The sequence below is a fragment of the Falco peregrinus genome, assembly GCF_023634155.1.
Source record: "Falco peregrinus isolate bFalPer1 chromosome W unlocalized genomic scaffold, bFalPer1.pri SUPER_W_unloc_1, whole genome shotgun sequence".
NCBI lineage: Eukaryota > Metazoa > Chordata > Aves > Falconiformes > Falconidae > Falco > Falco peregrinus.
In genome coordinates, this window is record NW_026599560.1 from 26,364 (window position 1) to 39,966 (window position 13,603).

The following is a 13,603-nucleotide window of genomic DNA, read 5'->3' on the forward strand; positions in this document are numbered from 1 at the left end:
GACTGAGATTTTGATTTAAAGACACTAGCCCTATTAACTTGGCTATCTTCTCATATTGTGTGCATGCAAATATTAATTTAAAAGTATAAATGGTTCCTATTTGTTTTTGTAATAAAACCCCACCATAAAAAAAAAAAACAAACCAAAAAAACAACAAACCAACAAAACCCCACCAACCAAAAATCCTGCAGCCTGCAAACACTACAATGACCAGGGTTACTCTTTCTGGTGGGTTGTTTGTTTTTTTGGTGGATTTTTTTGGTAAGGTGTTGTCCTTATACAATCCCTCTCCACCTCCAGTTTGGCACCTGAAAGAACAAGGTTAAAAGTATGAGCCAACTGGCTAACTACAAATGTTTGTTACTTAATGTATTATGTGTAAATAGCATTTTGTGGTGAGTGGGAGCCATTTGCTAGTTTAAATATACAGACTGATGGAAGCTGTGAGCCAATTGATTACTTGGAATAATTTTGGCAGTACAGTGCTCTTTAACTTATTAGGAGAATTTTTTTGTAGCATATAACTTTTATTACACCGAGTTTATTTGTTGTACTTAACAGTAGTTATCTGTAGGCTTGACTTGTGGAATGGAAACTTCAAAATCTTATGGCATATTTGTTCGTTTGGAATGGCTTTACCCACAAAATGTTAAGGCATAGAGATTATTTGAAGTCAGGATTATATTCTCTGAGTTTAGGGCCAGAATGGACTGAGACTTTTGTCTGCCTGTTTATCAAACCATTAACTTCAGCACAGTTGCTCTTGCATTGAACATAACTGCTTCTGACTAAATCATGAACTGTCCTAGATGCAAGGAATCTGGTTTTGATTTGAGGATTCTGAGGATGCAGGATCTAAGGGTTTTTTGTTTGCTTGTTCCAATGGTTAATAATGTTAACTGCTGAAAACATATCCCTATTTTCTAATGCAAATTGGCATCTGTCATGGTTTAACCCCAGCCAGAAACTAAGCACTACACAGCTGCTCACTCACTCCCTCTAAAAAAGGACATGGGGAAGAGAATCAGAAGAGTAAAAGTTAGAAAACTCATGGATTGAGATAGAGACAGTTTAATAGGTAAAGCAAAACAAGGAACTCATTCACTACTTCCCATGGGCAGGCAGGTATTGAGCCATCCCGAGGAAAGCAGGGCTCCATCACATGTAATGGTTACTCAGGAAGACAAATGTTATAATGCCAAATGGCCTCCCCTTCCTCCTTCTTCCCCCATCTTTATATGCTGAGCATGATGTCCTATGGTGTGAAACATCCTTTTGGCTAGTTTGGGTCAGCTGTCCTGGCTGTGTCCCCTCCCAATTTCCCATGCCCCTCCAGTCCTCTCACTGGCAAGGCCTGAGAAATTGAAGTCCTTGACTTAATATAAAAATTGTCTAGCAACAACCAGAAACATCGGTGTCCTATAACATTGTTCTCACACCAAATCCAAAGCACAGCACTGCACCAGCTACTAAGAAGAAAATTAACTCTATCCCAGCTGAAACCAGGACAGCATCTGATTCAAAACCCTAATTCCTGTTGACATGCGGAATTAGACTCTATAACTCGCAAGTTATAAAGTAGGTATGTTTATTGCACGCAGATGCACGGGGGATCGCTCCTCCACAAGCGTGCATGCCCGAAGTGACGAACCATCTCACATTTATACAATAAAACAAATGAATATTCAATTAACGCCTATACATATTCGTTACCTAAACCCCGCTTCGTACGTTAATTAGCTTATCAGTCCTTTGCCTGGAACGTGGTGGTCTTGCAGGTTTATAGGTGATTCATGTCCTTGTGACCATCCGATCTTCTCCAGCAAGGAGACTTAGCACTCCCTCCCTCTAGATAGCATTGGAATATCTCTCATCCTTTTCTCATTCTCTTTTAAATAGCCCCTTTGTTAGAGGAAGAAGGGCAGGCGTCTCCTCAAAACTGTAGTTGTCTCCTCAGAGCTGTGTGCCTATGTGACCAGACACCGCACCCATGACTAGTCACCATACCCACATTCCTTGAGCAGACATATACAATCACAATCGATGTCCATTGTCCCCATTTCACACTATTTCTCCATATCAATCCCCCCTTTTCTATTAAACTAAGTAAATTCTCTTACTTAAGCAGCCTTCCCGAATGATATAAAGCATCATACATAAGTGTTACCCTTTTAAACATTCTCCAAACCCACAAATATAACATAATGGTTAGTATTAAGGAAATTCCTAAACTGATCAATAAGATCACAATGGGGTGTACCATAGTGTTAAGAATTCCTGTTGCAGAAGGTGACCAGCCAAAGAGAGTATCCCACCAATTATGGTTTCCATCCTGTTCTACCTTTTTTAAAACTTTCTTGATCCCCTCTACATCATGATGGATCATAAGAAGAGTTTTGTGTCCCTTTTCTTTGGTTTCTTCCAGTATTCGTTGTAAATCTGCATGTTTTAATAGTTCTTTTATATTACTTATACCCTATGGGGGTAGGAATTATCATCTGTGATAGGGTAAAGTTAGATGTAAAATTACAGATACAGTAATTTGAATATTGTGCAGTCTCCTTTACCTCCCCATCTATGGTTATTGTGTTACACTTAGTTCTCAAACACGCACATCCCTTCCCTGCATATATAATTACTGTTTTCAAGTTTGCATTTGGTCGGGCCTCAAAATGACATATTTTCTGATCTGTATCTAAACTAGTATCCTGAGCTATTATGGTATTGCTTTCACAGAGGAAGCCCTGCTGCTCTCGCATAATGCAAGATTCTAAATCTACTGTTTGCCACTTGTCGCCTGTCTTTCTGGCCCATGTTCTATGTTCAAAAGGATATAGGAGCACCCCATTATGGTTAATTCCAAGGGCTACAATGGGGTGTATGGTAATTATTACTGCATTATGTATGGTTAACACAAAAGCTGTGATGGTGTGTGTGTTGGGGTCGTAGGTAAAGTTCACCATATTCCACCATGACTGGAGTTTTCTTTCTACCTCCGTAGCATTGTCCCAAGCCATCTTTCGAATTTCAGTAGGAAATATGCCTTCCTCTCCTTCTCTTATTATGGATGCAGCTATTGATTGCATCCACATTTGGGCTTGGATACAACTTAGAGCCAAGGCGACGTCGTCCTGTAAACCACCTAACACCTTAGTGATGAGTTGATGATCTTCCATGTTTATTTGTTCCCACCTGGGGAGTACCTTCGATATCAACCATTGATGTGCCCCTAATGCCAATAATGAAGATTTTAGTGGTTGTTGTAGTTTTGATAGATCGGCCGTGGTGGCAGCTAGTTTATTCATTATCACCTCTGAGTCTATGGAATTTAATACTCCGAGTCCTGTTCCCAACATTCCAGTTACATCTCTCACTATTCTGTTTCAATAAATATTTCCCCTTTTTCTTAACCAAGTTGTCCATCCCTCATAAGAGGTCCGTAAGAAGGGGGAACAGGATGGCTTAGCATCAGAAACATTGACTTGTATTTTTAACTCTATTCTTTTAAGAGACCATTCTGGGTTAACCAACATTTGTTGCTGACCTGTATTTCTGATTACATATGGTCCAATTGTATAAATTTTTGGATCTGGTTTAGTTAATTTAAGATCAAGCATTAATGGGGTTGTTGTAACTGTGGTGGTGGTAGGAACAGTGGTTAGCATGATTGTTATTTTGATCTTATAAGTCAGAGCTGTTCTTGGGGATTCCTTTCCTAGGCATATTATAAAGATGGGCTCGGTTAAGGTAAAATTGTGCCAACATTCCTGTGAATTAAAGCACATGGTTGTATTTAGAAGGGTAAATTCCTTATCTACCTTTCTGACATTAATCAGGGTGTCTCCCGAAATCTTGGTGTTATCCTTTTCATTATATGTTTGACACCCTACTTCGGTCGACTTTGTGTACATCCTCCCGGTCCCATTGATTCCTTTGGTACACCTCATTTTCAGAAAAAACCACCATAGCTAGTTTTGTCTTTGAGTCCACCTTTCCCATTATTCCAGTGTGTTTTTTCTGGGCATGATTCCAAGGCCAGTTATCAGGCTCTTGGTTGTAGGCAAGAGAGAGGGTACAAATAAACACAAATGGTTTAAACCCACTATTGATCATTTTAAGAATCTAAATGTTCCTCATATGTGTATATAAAATCTGTTTTGATCAAAATATCTTTGTTTGAGTTGGGGCTTACTGATAACAAGTTGGGCAAGACTGGCCACTGGCTCAGTCCCAGACCCTTTTGTTCTATATTGTTTGTTGTGGTGCCCTTCCCATATGGTGGATCCACAACCGCTCAGGTTCACTTACTTGCCACCCACATTGTTCCCATTTGTCCGAGTAAATTTGAGTTTCAGTCCTTTTTTATCTGGGGTTACTTTCCACGAAGTTGCAGGGGCTTTCTTAATCCGGGTATGGTGAATCCAGGAATTCTGTCCCTCAACCTTGATTGCAGTGTAGGTGGTGAGTAGGACTTGAAAAGGTCCGGTCCACTGTGGTTCCAGGGTTTTATCTGCAAAACACTTAACGTATACATAGTCTCCTGGTTGTATATCGTGAACAGGTCCATCCAGACCCCTACTGCGTGTTCCCATCACATGCTTCTCAATTCTTATTAATTGTTTGTTTAGTGCCACCGTATAGGAAGTCATTGTTTCTTCACCAATCTGTGAAGACATCCCCTTTTGTACCCCATAGGGTCGTCCATATAAAATTTCAAATGGGCTAAGCCCCTCTTTTGCTCTGGTCTAGTTCGAATTCGTGTAAGAGCTAATGGCAAAGACTGGGGCCAAGTTAATTTGTTTCTTGACCTAACTTGACAATCTGTTGTTTGATTAGATGATTCATCTTTTCCACCTGGGCACTCGATTGTGGTCGGTATGGGGTATGTAATTGCCAATCTATTCCTAGATGGTGGCTGATCTGTTGTACTATTCTGGACACAAAATGTGGTCCTCTATCCGAGGACATTACCGCTGGGACTCCAAACCTAGGTATTATCTCTTGGAGAAGTATTTTGGTCACTTCCCGGGCTTTAGCAGTTCTGCACGGGAAGGCTTCTGGCCAACCTGAAAAGGTATCCGTTAGTACCAATAAATATCGATACCCCCCTTTTCTAGGAAGTTCCGAGAAATCGATCTGCCAATGTTGTCCTGGATAATTTCCTCTACTAATGTTCCCTAGTTTTATTTTATTTGCTGTATTGGGATTATTGCGTAAACACATTTCACATTGCTGAGTCACCTGTTTCATTACAGTATACAAGTTTCACCCTATCAATTTCTGATTTAGACTTTTATATAAAGTGTCAGCTCCCCAATGTGTCTTATTAATAATAGGGCTGTGGTCCATATTAAATTGGATGGTACCACTATACAACCATCCCTTAAATAAGTCCACTTACTTAATTTTATTTTATCATTCATGTCCTGAATTACCTTTAAGTTTTCTTTAGAATAGTTTGGCTCCTGATCTGTACTTACAGTTTGGATTTTATCATCTGGTATTAAGGATAATTCCTCCTTTCCTACCTCCTCTGTTACTCGTCTGGCCTCATGGTCGGCCAGGCAGTTTCCAATTTCCAAATCAGTGCCTCTATGGGCCATCTTATGTTCTTCCTTCCTGGATGACCCTCTTATAACAGAGGGGGCCATTCCTCACATCAAGGTCTGGCATGGCATATGTTCCCACCGCTCAACGCCTACTGGGTTGCAGCCAGCAGCGGAGCTCAAGATTCTTCTTGGTGGCAAACACCGAGGCCAACCCAGTCTTGCCCTCGACTATGGTAGGAGGCACCTGACCAACCTTATTCCTTGTACTTCGTTGTCAATGCAGAGTTTCATCTGCACATCCCATAACAAGTCACTGTCATGGCAAAACACACAGATTTACATTAGTAGATCTACTACAGAGTGTATTTTATTTCACTTTTTCTGCCAATATCCCCACAGCCTTGCTGACCAAGGGATATTGTTTTTATCTGAACTGAGCAAGCCTCCCCCTTATCATTTTACTGTAACAGGTAAAGCATTTTTCACCTTTCCTGGAATTTATTTTCAGATACACCTGGTTAAAAATTTCTTTTACTTCAGGGAGGTCCTCTTTTCCTCTTTTCTGTTGAATTAAAGATAAGCTCAATATTTCAATTACTTGATCATATTTAACTTTAATTTCATTTCCCTTTCTTTAAATGTCTAGATGTTCTAATAAATCTCATCCCAACAAAGATTTTGGTGAATTTGGCATTCTTATTTGTTTTTTTACTTTGTACTTTAAAAGTTTCAGGATGTTTTCCTGGTGGCCAGCAGCTCCCACAACTGTAACTTTTTTTTTTTTTTTTTTTTACTGAAGTTTAACAAGTAAGTTGGTTTTGTATTCACTAAAATTCCACCTCATACCCATTCCCTGCCCTGAAGGGGCCGTTACCGGTCCTGTTGTAGTGCAAATGCTGCAGCAATTGGGGTGACATTGTCTGGTCCTTCTGCTCAATTGTCAGCAATAGCAACCCCTCCTCCTCACCAGCAGAAGGGTTCGGGGCAGGAGATGCTCTTCCTGCTCTGCAGGTTACACAAGCCTGCCTCTGCAACAGCACTTCTGTTTTAACTCTTTCTTACCCTGAATGCAAATCTGCTACTTGTTGCTTTAAGTCTGCGTTCTTACATACCATGCCTTCGCAGGCAAATAGCAAACATCCTGCCATGCGTCCCAGCATGATTCAGTCGCACCTTCGATGGGGTACGGGGCTTTGTACAAACTCACCCCAATACTTTAACACTTTCACAAGGTCTTTGATTCTCCACCCCCCAGCCTCAGCTTTTACATACATTAGTACAAGTTTTTATCTTACAACGTGTTTCATTCTGGTTGCTCCACAGAAGGAGCCACAACCTGAGCTTTTTAACACAAAAATTTCAACAAGAACATCTTTCTCGTTTAGGTCTCAGTTTTTTTTTCTATCCTTTTCTAGAGCCATAATCAAAGATCAGGTGATGTTAATCCCGCACTCTTTCTAGTGCTAGTACCATAGGATCCCGAGGGGGTACTAATCCACAGTCCTTTTGCCACTCAGGTTTGTCACGGAGGACGAAGAACATGTCTGCATATTGTTATAAATTGAGACCACAATAGATCATAATCCAATTAAAATTTTTATTGATTATAGCAAGTAGAATATGAGCAAAACCAGCGCTGGACGACAGGGGAGTCTGCGCTCCGCCAACTGCCGTCCTGAGCAGTTCAATCAGTCCCTTTTTATACCTTTTTTTTACTTTCCTGTTCATGAAGTAGTGGAGGTGTTGAGCCTTCATTCATATGCACAAGCGGCATCCTGGACACCTGGCGGTTATCTTATCTTTTGTTGCCTAATCTTTACATTGGGCTTAACATAAATCTTAATAAACAATACCCTAGTCCATAGTTTCTTACAATCCCCCCTTTTTTTTTTTTTTTTTTTCTTTTTATCCTATTATTGTTTATTAGATGCTGCTTTCATTCTCGGCACTGCAAACAAACCTTTTTCCACAATCCCAACATTTATCATAACACTCACAAGGTAATACCTCACAATTACAATAGGCATAGTTCTCACGTGGCATAACGCATTCACAACAATCTTCATCCTCATTAATAGATACACTCTTATATTTTGCCCTAGACCTCGTAGTTAAAATAAGCAATTTAGCTATGTCAAACCGTTCTCTAATAAAGTGTAGCGTAATACACAAGGCCCAAATATAAGTCCCAGAATCAACATAATAAGTGGTCCTGCTAAAGCAGACAACAAAGTGGTTAGCCAAGGTGAGATATTAAACCAGTTTTCATACCATGACCTGCCCGCCTCACGATCTTTCTTACGTTGATCTAACCTTTTCCGGAGTTCAGACATGGTGTCCTGGACTACTCCAGTCCTGGGGAAGTTCGGCCATTGTTGCTTTAGTGTCCCATTGTTCTGGTTCTTTTCTCCACAGTTTGTTCCTCCTCTGCCTTGCCCGTCGACTCGGTTGCTTCGAGCCACGGGGTGTACCATCTTCTCGGCAGCAAGGGAATTCTTCAGGAGAACGGCTGCTTCGGGCTTTCTGCCTGTTTACATAGGCTTCCCACTTTGCAGCTTTAATTGCCACCCACATTGTTCCCATTTGTCCGAGTAAATTTGAGTTTCAGTTCTTTTTTATCTGGGGTTACTTTCCACGAAGTTGCAGGGGCTTTCTTAATCCGGGTATGGTGAATCCAAGAATTCTGTCCCTCAACCTTGATTGCAGTGTAGGTGGTGAGTAGGACTTGAAAAGGTCCGGTCCACTGTGGTTCCAGGGTTTTATCTGCAAAACACTTAACGTATACATAGTCTCCTGGTTGTATATCGTGAACAGGTCCATCCAGACCCCTACTGCGTGTTCCCATCACATGCTTCTCAATTCTTATTAATTGTTTGTTTAGTGCCACCATATAGGAAGTCATTGTTTCTTCACCAATCTGTGAAGACATCCCCTTTTGTACCCCATAGGGTCGTCCATATAAAATTTCAAATGGGCTAAGCCCCTCTTTTGCTCTGGTCTAGTTCGAATTCGTGTAAGAGCTAATGGCAAAGACTGGGGCCAAGTTAATTTGTTTCTTGGCCTAACTTGACAATCTGTTGTTTGATTAGATGATTCATCTTTTCCACCTGGGCACTCGATTGTGGTCGGTATGGGGTATGTAATTGCCAATCTATTCCTAGATGGTGGCTGATCTGTTGTACTATTCTGGACACAAAATGTGGTCCTCTATCCAAGGACATTACTGCTGGGACTCCAAACCTAGGTATTATCTCTTGGAGTAGTATTTTGGTCACTTCCCGGGCTTTAGCAGTTCTGCACGGGAAGGCTTCTGGCCAACCTGAAAAGGTATCTGCTAGTACCAACAAATATCGATACCCCCCTTTTCAAAGAAGTTGCGAGAAATCGATCTGCCAATGTTGCCCTAGAACATTCCCTCTGCTAATGTTCCCTAGTTTTATTTTATTTGCTGTATTGGGATTATTGTGTAAACACATTTCACATTGCTGAGTCACCTGTTTCATTACAGTATACAAGTTTCGCCCTTTCAATTTCTGATTTAGACTTTTATATAAAGTATCAGCTCCCCAATGCGTCTTATTAATAATAGGGCTGTGGTCCATATTAAATTGGATGGTACCACTATACAACCATCCCTTAAATAAGTCCATTTACTTAATTTTATTTTATAATTCATGTCCTGAATTACCTTTAAGTTTTCTTTAGAATAGTTTGGCTCTTGATCTGTACTTACAGTTTGGATTTTATCGTCTGGTATTAAGGATAATTCCTCCTTTCCTACCTCCTCTGTTACTCGTCTGGCCTCATGGTCGGCCAGGCAGTTTCCAATTTCCAAATCAGTGCCTCTATGGGCCACCTTATGTTCTTCCTTCCTGGATGACCCTCTTATAACAGAGGGGGCCATTCCTCACATCAAGGTCTGGCATGGCATATGTTCCCACCGCTCAACGCCTACTGGGTTGCAGCCAGCAGCGGAGCTCAAGATTCTTCTTGGTGGCAAACACCGAGGCCAACCCAGTCTTGCCCTCGACTATGGTAGGAGGCACCTGACCAACCTTATTCCTTGTACTTCATTGTCAATGCAGAGTTTCATCTGCACATCCCATAACAAGTCACTGTCATGGCAAAACACACAGATTTACATTAGTAGAACTACTACAGAGTGTATTTTATTTCACTTCACTTTTTCTGCCAATATCCCCACAGCCTTGCTGACCAAGGGATATTGTTTTTATCTGAACTGGGCAAGCCTCCCCCTTATCATTTTTGCTGTAACAGGTAAAGCATTTTTCACCTTTCCTGGAATTTATTTTCAGATACACCTGGTTAAAAATTTCTTTTACTTCAGGGAGGTCCTCTTTTCCTCTTTTCTGTTGAATTAAAGATAAGCTCAATATTTCAATTACTTGATCGTATTTAACTTTTAATTTCAATTCCCCTTCTTTAAACGTCTAGATGTTCTAATAAATCTTATGCCAAGAAAGATTTTAGTGAATTTGGCATTCTTATTTGTTTTTTTGTTTTTTTTTGTTTTTTTTTGTTTTTTTTACTTTGTACTTTAAAGGTTTCAGGATGTTTTCCTGGTGGCCAGCAGCTCCCACAACTGTAACAAATTTATTTATTTATTTATTTTTTACTGAAGTTTAACAAGTAAGTTGGTTTTGTATTCACTGAAATTCCACCTCATACCCATTCCCTGCCCTAGAGGGGCCGTTACCGGTCCTGTTGTACTGCAAATGCTGCAGCAGTTGGGGTGACATTCAGGTCCTTCTGCTCAATCGTCAGCAACAGCAACCCCCTCCTCCTCCCCAGCAGAAGGGTTCGGGGCAGGAGATGCTCTTCCTGCTCTGCAGGTTACACAAGCCTGCCTCTGCAGCAGCACTTCTGTTTTAACTCTTTCTTACCCTGAATGCAAATCTGCTACTTGTTGCTTTAAGTCTGTGTTATTACATATCAGGCCTTCGCAGGCAAACAGAAAACATCCTGCCATGCATCCCAGCATGATTCAGTCGCACCTTCGAGGGGGTACGGGGGTTTGTACAAACTCACCCCAACACTTACACACACACACACACGCCTCAGGTTTTACATACATCAGTACAAGTTTTTATATCTTACAACGTGTTTCATTCTGGTTGCTCCACAGAAGGAACCGCAACCTGAACTTTTTAACACAAAAATTTCAACAAGAATACCTTTCTAGTTTAGGTCTCAGTTTTTTCCTATCCTTTTCTAGAGCCACAATCAAAGATCAGGTGATGTTAATCCCACACTCTTTCTAGTGCTAGTACCATAGGATCCTGAGGGGGTACTAAGCCGCAGTCCTTTTGCCACTCAGGTTTGTCCTGGAGGACAAAGAACATGTCTGCATATGATACTTCATCCCATTTTCCCTCTCTCCTCAGAAACAACATTAATTGCAGGAGAGTGTTATAATCTAACGTTCCTCCCTCCTGAGGCCATTTCGCATCACTCTCCAATTTATACAAAGGCCACCACTGATTACAATATTTAACCAATTTCCTTCTATTTTCGGTACCACCCTGTCCTACGATATCCCTCCAATGTTTTAATATACAACCCAAGGGCGATTTTTCACAGGGCTTACTCCTTCCATTTCCCATTTTGCAATTTTAATTACTTTGGGTTTTTTGTTTTTTGTTTTTTTTTTTTTTTTTCCGGCCGCCTTAGCCACCCAAGGTCAGAAACGCGGATAGAGCTTCTTACTCGTTTTGCACTCAAACGCCTGTCTCAAGCACTCTTGCACTCACACTCAGTCAAAATAATTAAGCTATACACGGAAAATCAAAATGCGCATCTCAATCACACCATTCACACTCTCCGGGCAGCCCGCAGTCACACAAGCAGTATGTTATACGGTACCGTGCACTTATGTACAAACTCTTAGGAACACTAACAGTTCACAAAGTATGCATTTCAATGAACAATTGTCAAAAACCAAACAATAAACAAAAACCAATTTTTCCTGGTCTTAAGCAGAGTGTTAAGTTTTCCGCTATTTGCCACGAATTACCAGAATGTTAATATTTTTCAACATACATTTCATAACTCCGAGTTTTGAACATATAACAAGACAACACATAGAACAAACAAGACACAGAGCGCTATTTCAGTTGTTACATTCCAGGAACTCCCCAATTCTTAAAACAACCTAAAGGAAGTTTTTAGCTTCCTCTTTTTTTTGTATGTTAATTAGCTTATCAGTCCTTTGTATGGAATGTGGTGGTCTTGCAGGTTTGTAGGTGATTCATGTCCTTGTGACCATCCGATCTTCTCCAGCAAGGAGACTTAGCACTCCCTCCCTCTAGATAGCATTGGAATATCTCTCATCCTTTTCTCATTCTCTTTTAAATAGCCCCTTTGTTAGAGGAAGAAGGGCAGGCGTCTCCTCAAAACTGTAGTTGTCTCCTCAGAGCTGTGTGCCTATGTGACCAGACATCGCACCCATGACCAGTCACCATACCCACATTCCTTGAGCAGACATATACAATCACAATCGATGTCCATTGTCGCCATTTCACACTATTTCTCCATATCACTGTTAGCTCTTGATTTTTTATTTTAATTTCTAATTGCAATTCAACAATTAAATCTCGTCCTAACAGATTAAATTCTGCTTCAGGGACGAGCAAGAGTTCACCCATTCCAAATTTATTTTCAGTTTCGAATACCACATTTTTGATTTTGCTTACTTTAAAGGGTTCTCCTTTTGCCCCAATTACTTGTACTTTTTCAGGGGAAACTTTACATCCCTCAGGTATTTGCTTAATAGTTGATTTTTCAGCCCCAGTGTCTACTAAAAAGGTGAACTCTTGTTTATGGGGACCTATTTTTAATTTTATCAAGGGCTCATGATGACTCCGGTCCCCTAAGATATAGAGCCCCTGACTCTCCTATTTGCCACAAACTGAGTTCTTAGGAGCGCTTACCCTAAAGGGTCGTCTGGATTTACCCCAGAGTACAGCTGAAGGGCTTTCCCCTCAGTCGTTCCAGCCACTCAGTAGGGCTTTCATCTTTCTTTTGCATTTCATTAAATGCTTTATTGATATTCTGGCCACGGGGTACTGCTTCCCTAATCCCCTGAATTACTATAGTTCTCAGGTCCTGCATATGAGTTCTATGCACTGGATCCTGATTATCCCAATTAGGTCTTTGGAGTGGCCATTTAATATCTGCTTGGGGTTCCTAGGCATGCTGAGCATCCCACAGTCTCATACCTGCTCGTCATCATATCTCTTTCCTCGGTAGTAAATAATTGACCAAGGATAGATTACATCTCATCCCAAGTATAAAGGTTTGGTCCAAAAAAATTGATTTAATCTTTCTGCCACTCCGAGTGGGTCCTCAATTAAGTTTCCCATCTCAATTCTTTTAAAATCTCGTAGGTCAGCCGAGTTTAGGGGTACGGAAATATATCCGATCACAGGTTGAGGTCCCCCCATGGGTATTTCCCTTAGGGGGTACATCTGAGCTGCCCCTTTCTGACTTCTAGTTATGCGTCTAGGAAGAGGGGGAGACCCTTGTTCCGACTCTGGTGGGGGAGTGGGCGCTCTGGGGACCTCTGCGGGAGCAGGAGGAGGAATGTAAGGAGGGGGGGGTTAGAAGGGTTTCGTCCAACTCTTCCTGCTTTTTCTTTTGTTTAGTTTTTATTTCATTCAGTGGGTAAAGTCTAGCTCCCGGTCTTTCTAGCCACACTTCCGCATATCGACTCTCCTCCGGGTTAAGGGGTTTTTTATTATTAACCCACAGGTTTAATTGCTGTCTTACCCAATCTTCTTCTGACCCATAGACTGGCCAAAAGACATTTTTAGAAATTTTCTTCCCTCCCCATATCTTAGTACAATATTCTATCATCTTCTGCTTATCTTTCCCTAGAGTTCCAGGGAAATATCTCCAATTGTCTAAGATATATGCCAGAGGGGTATTCTTAGGTACAGTGGGTACCCTTCCCATGGGAGTCGAAGGCTTGCTGCCCTTCGCCCCCATCTTCTGGAATATCCACAAACATACACTCACTCGTTATATTCCAGGAA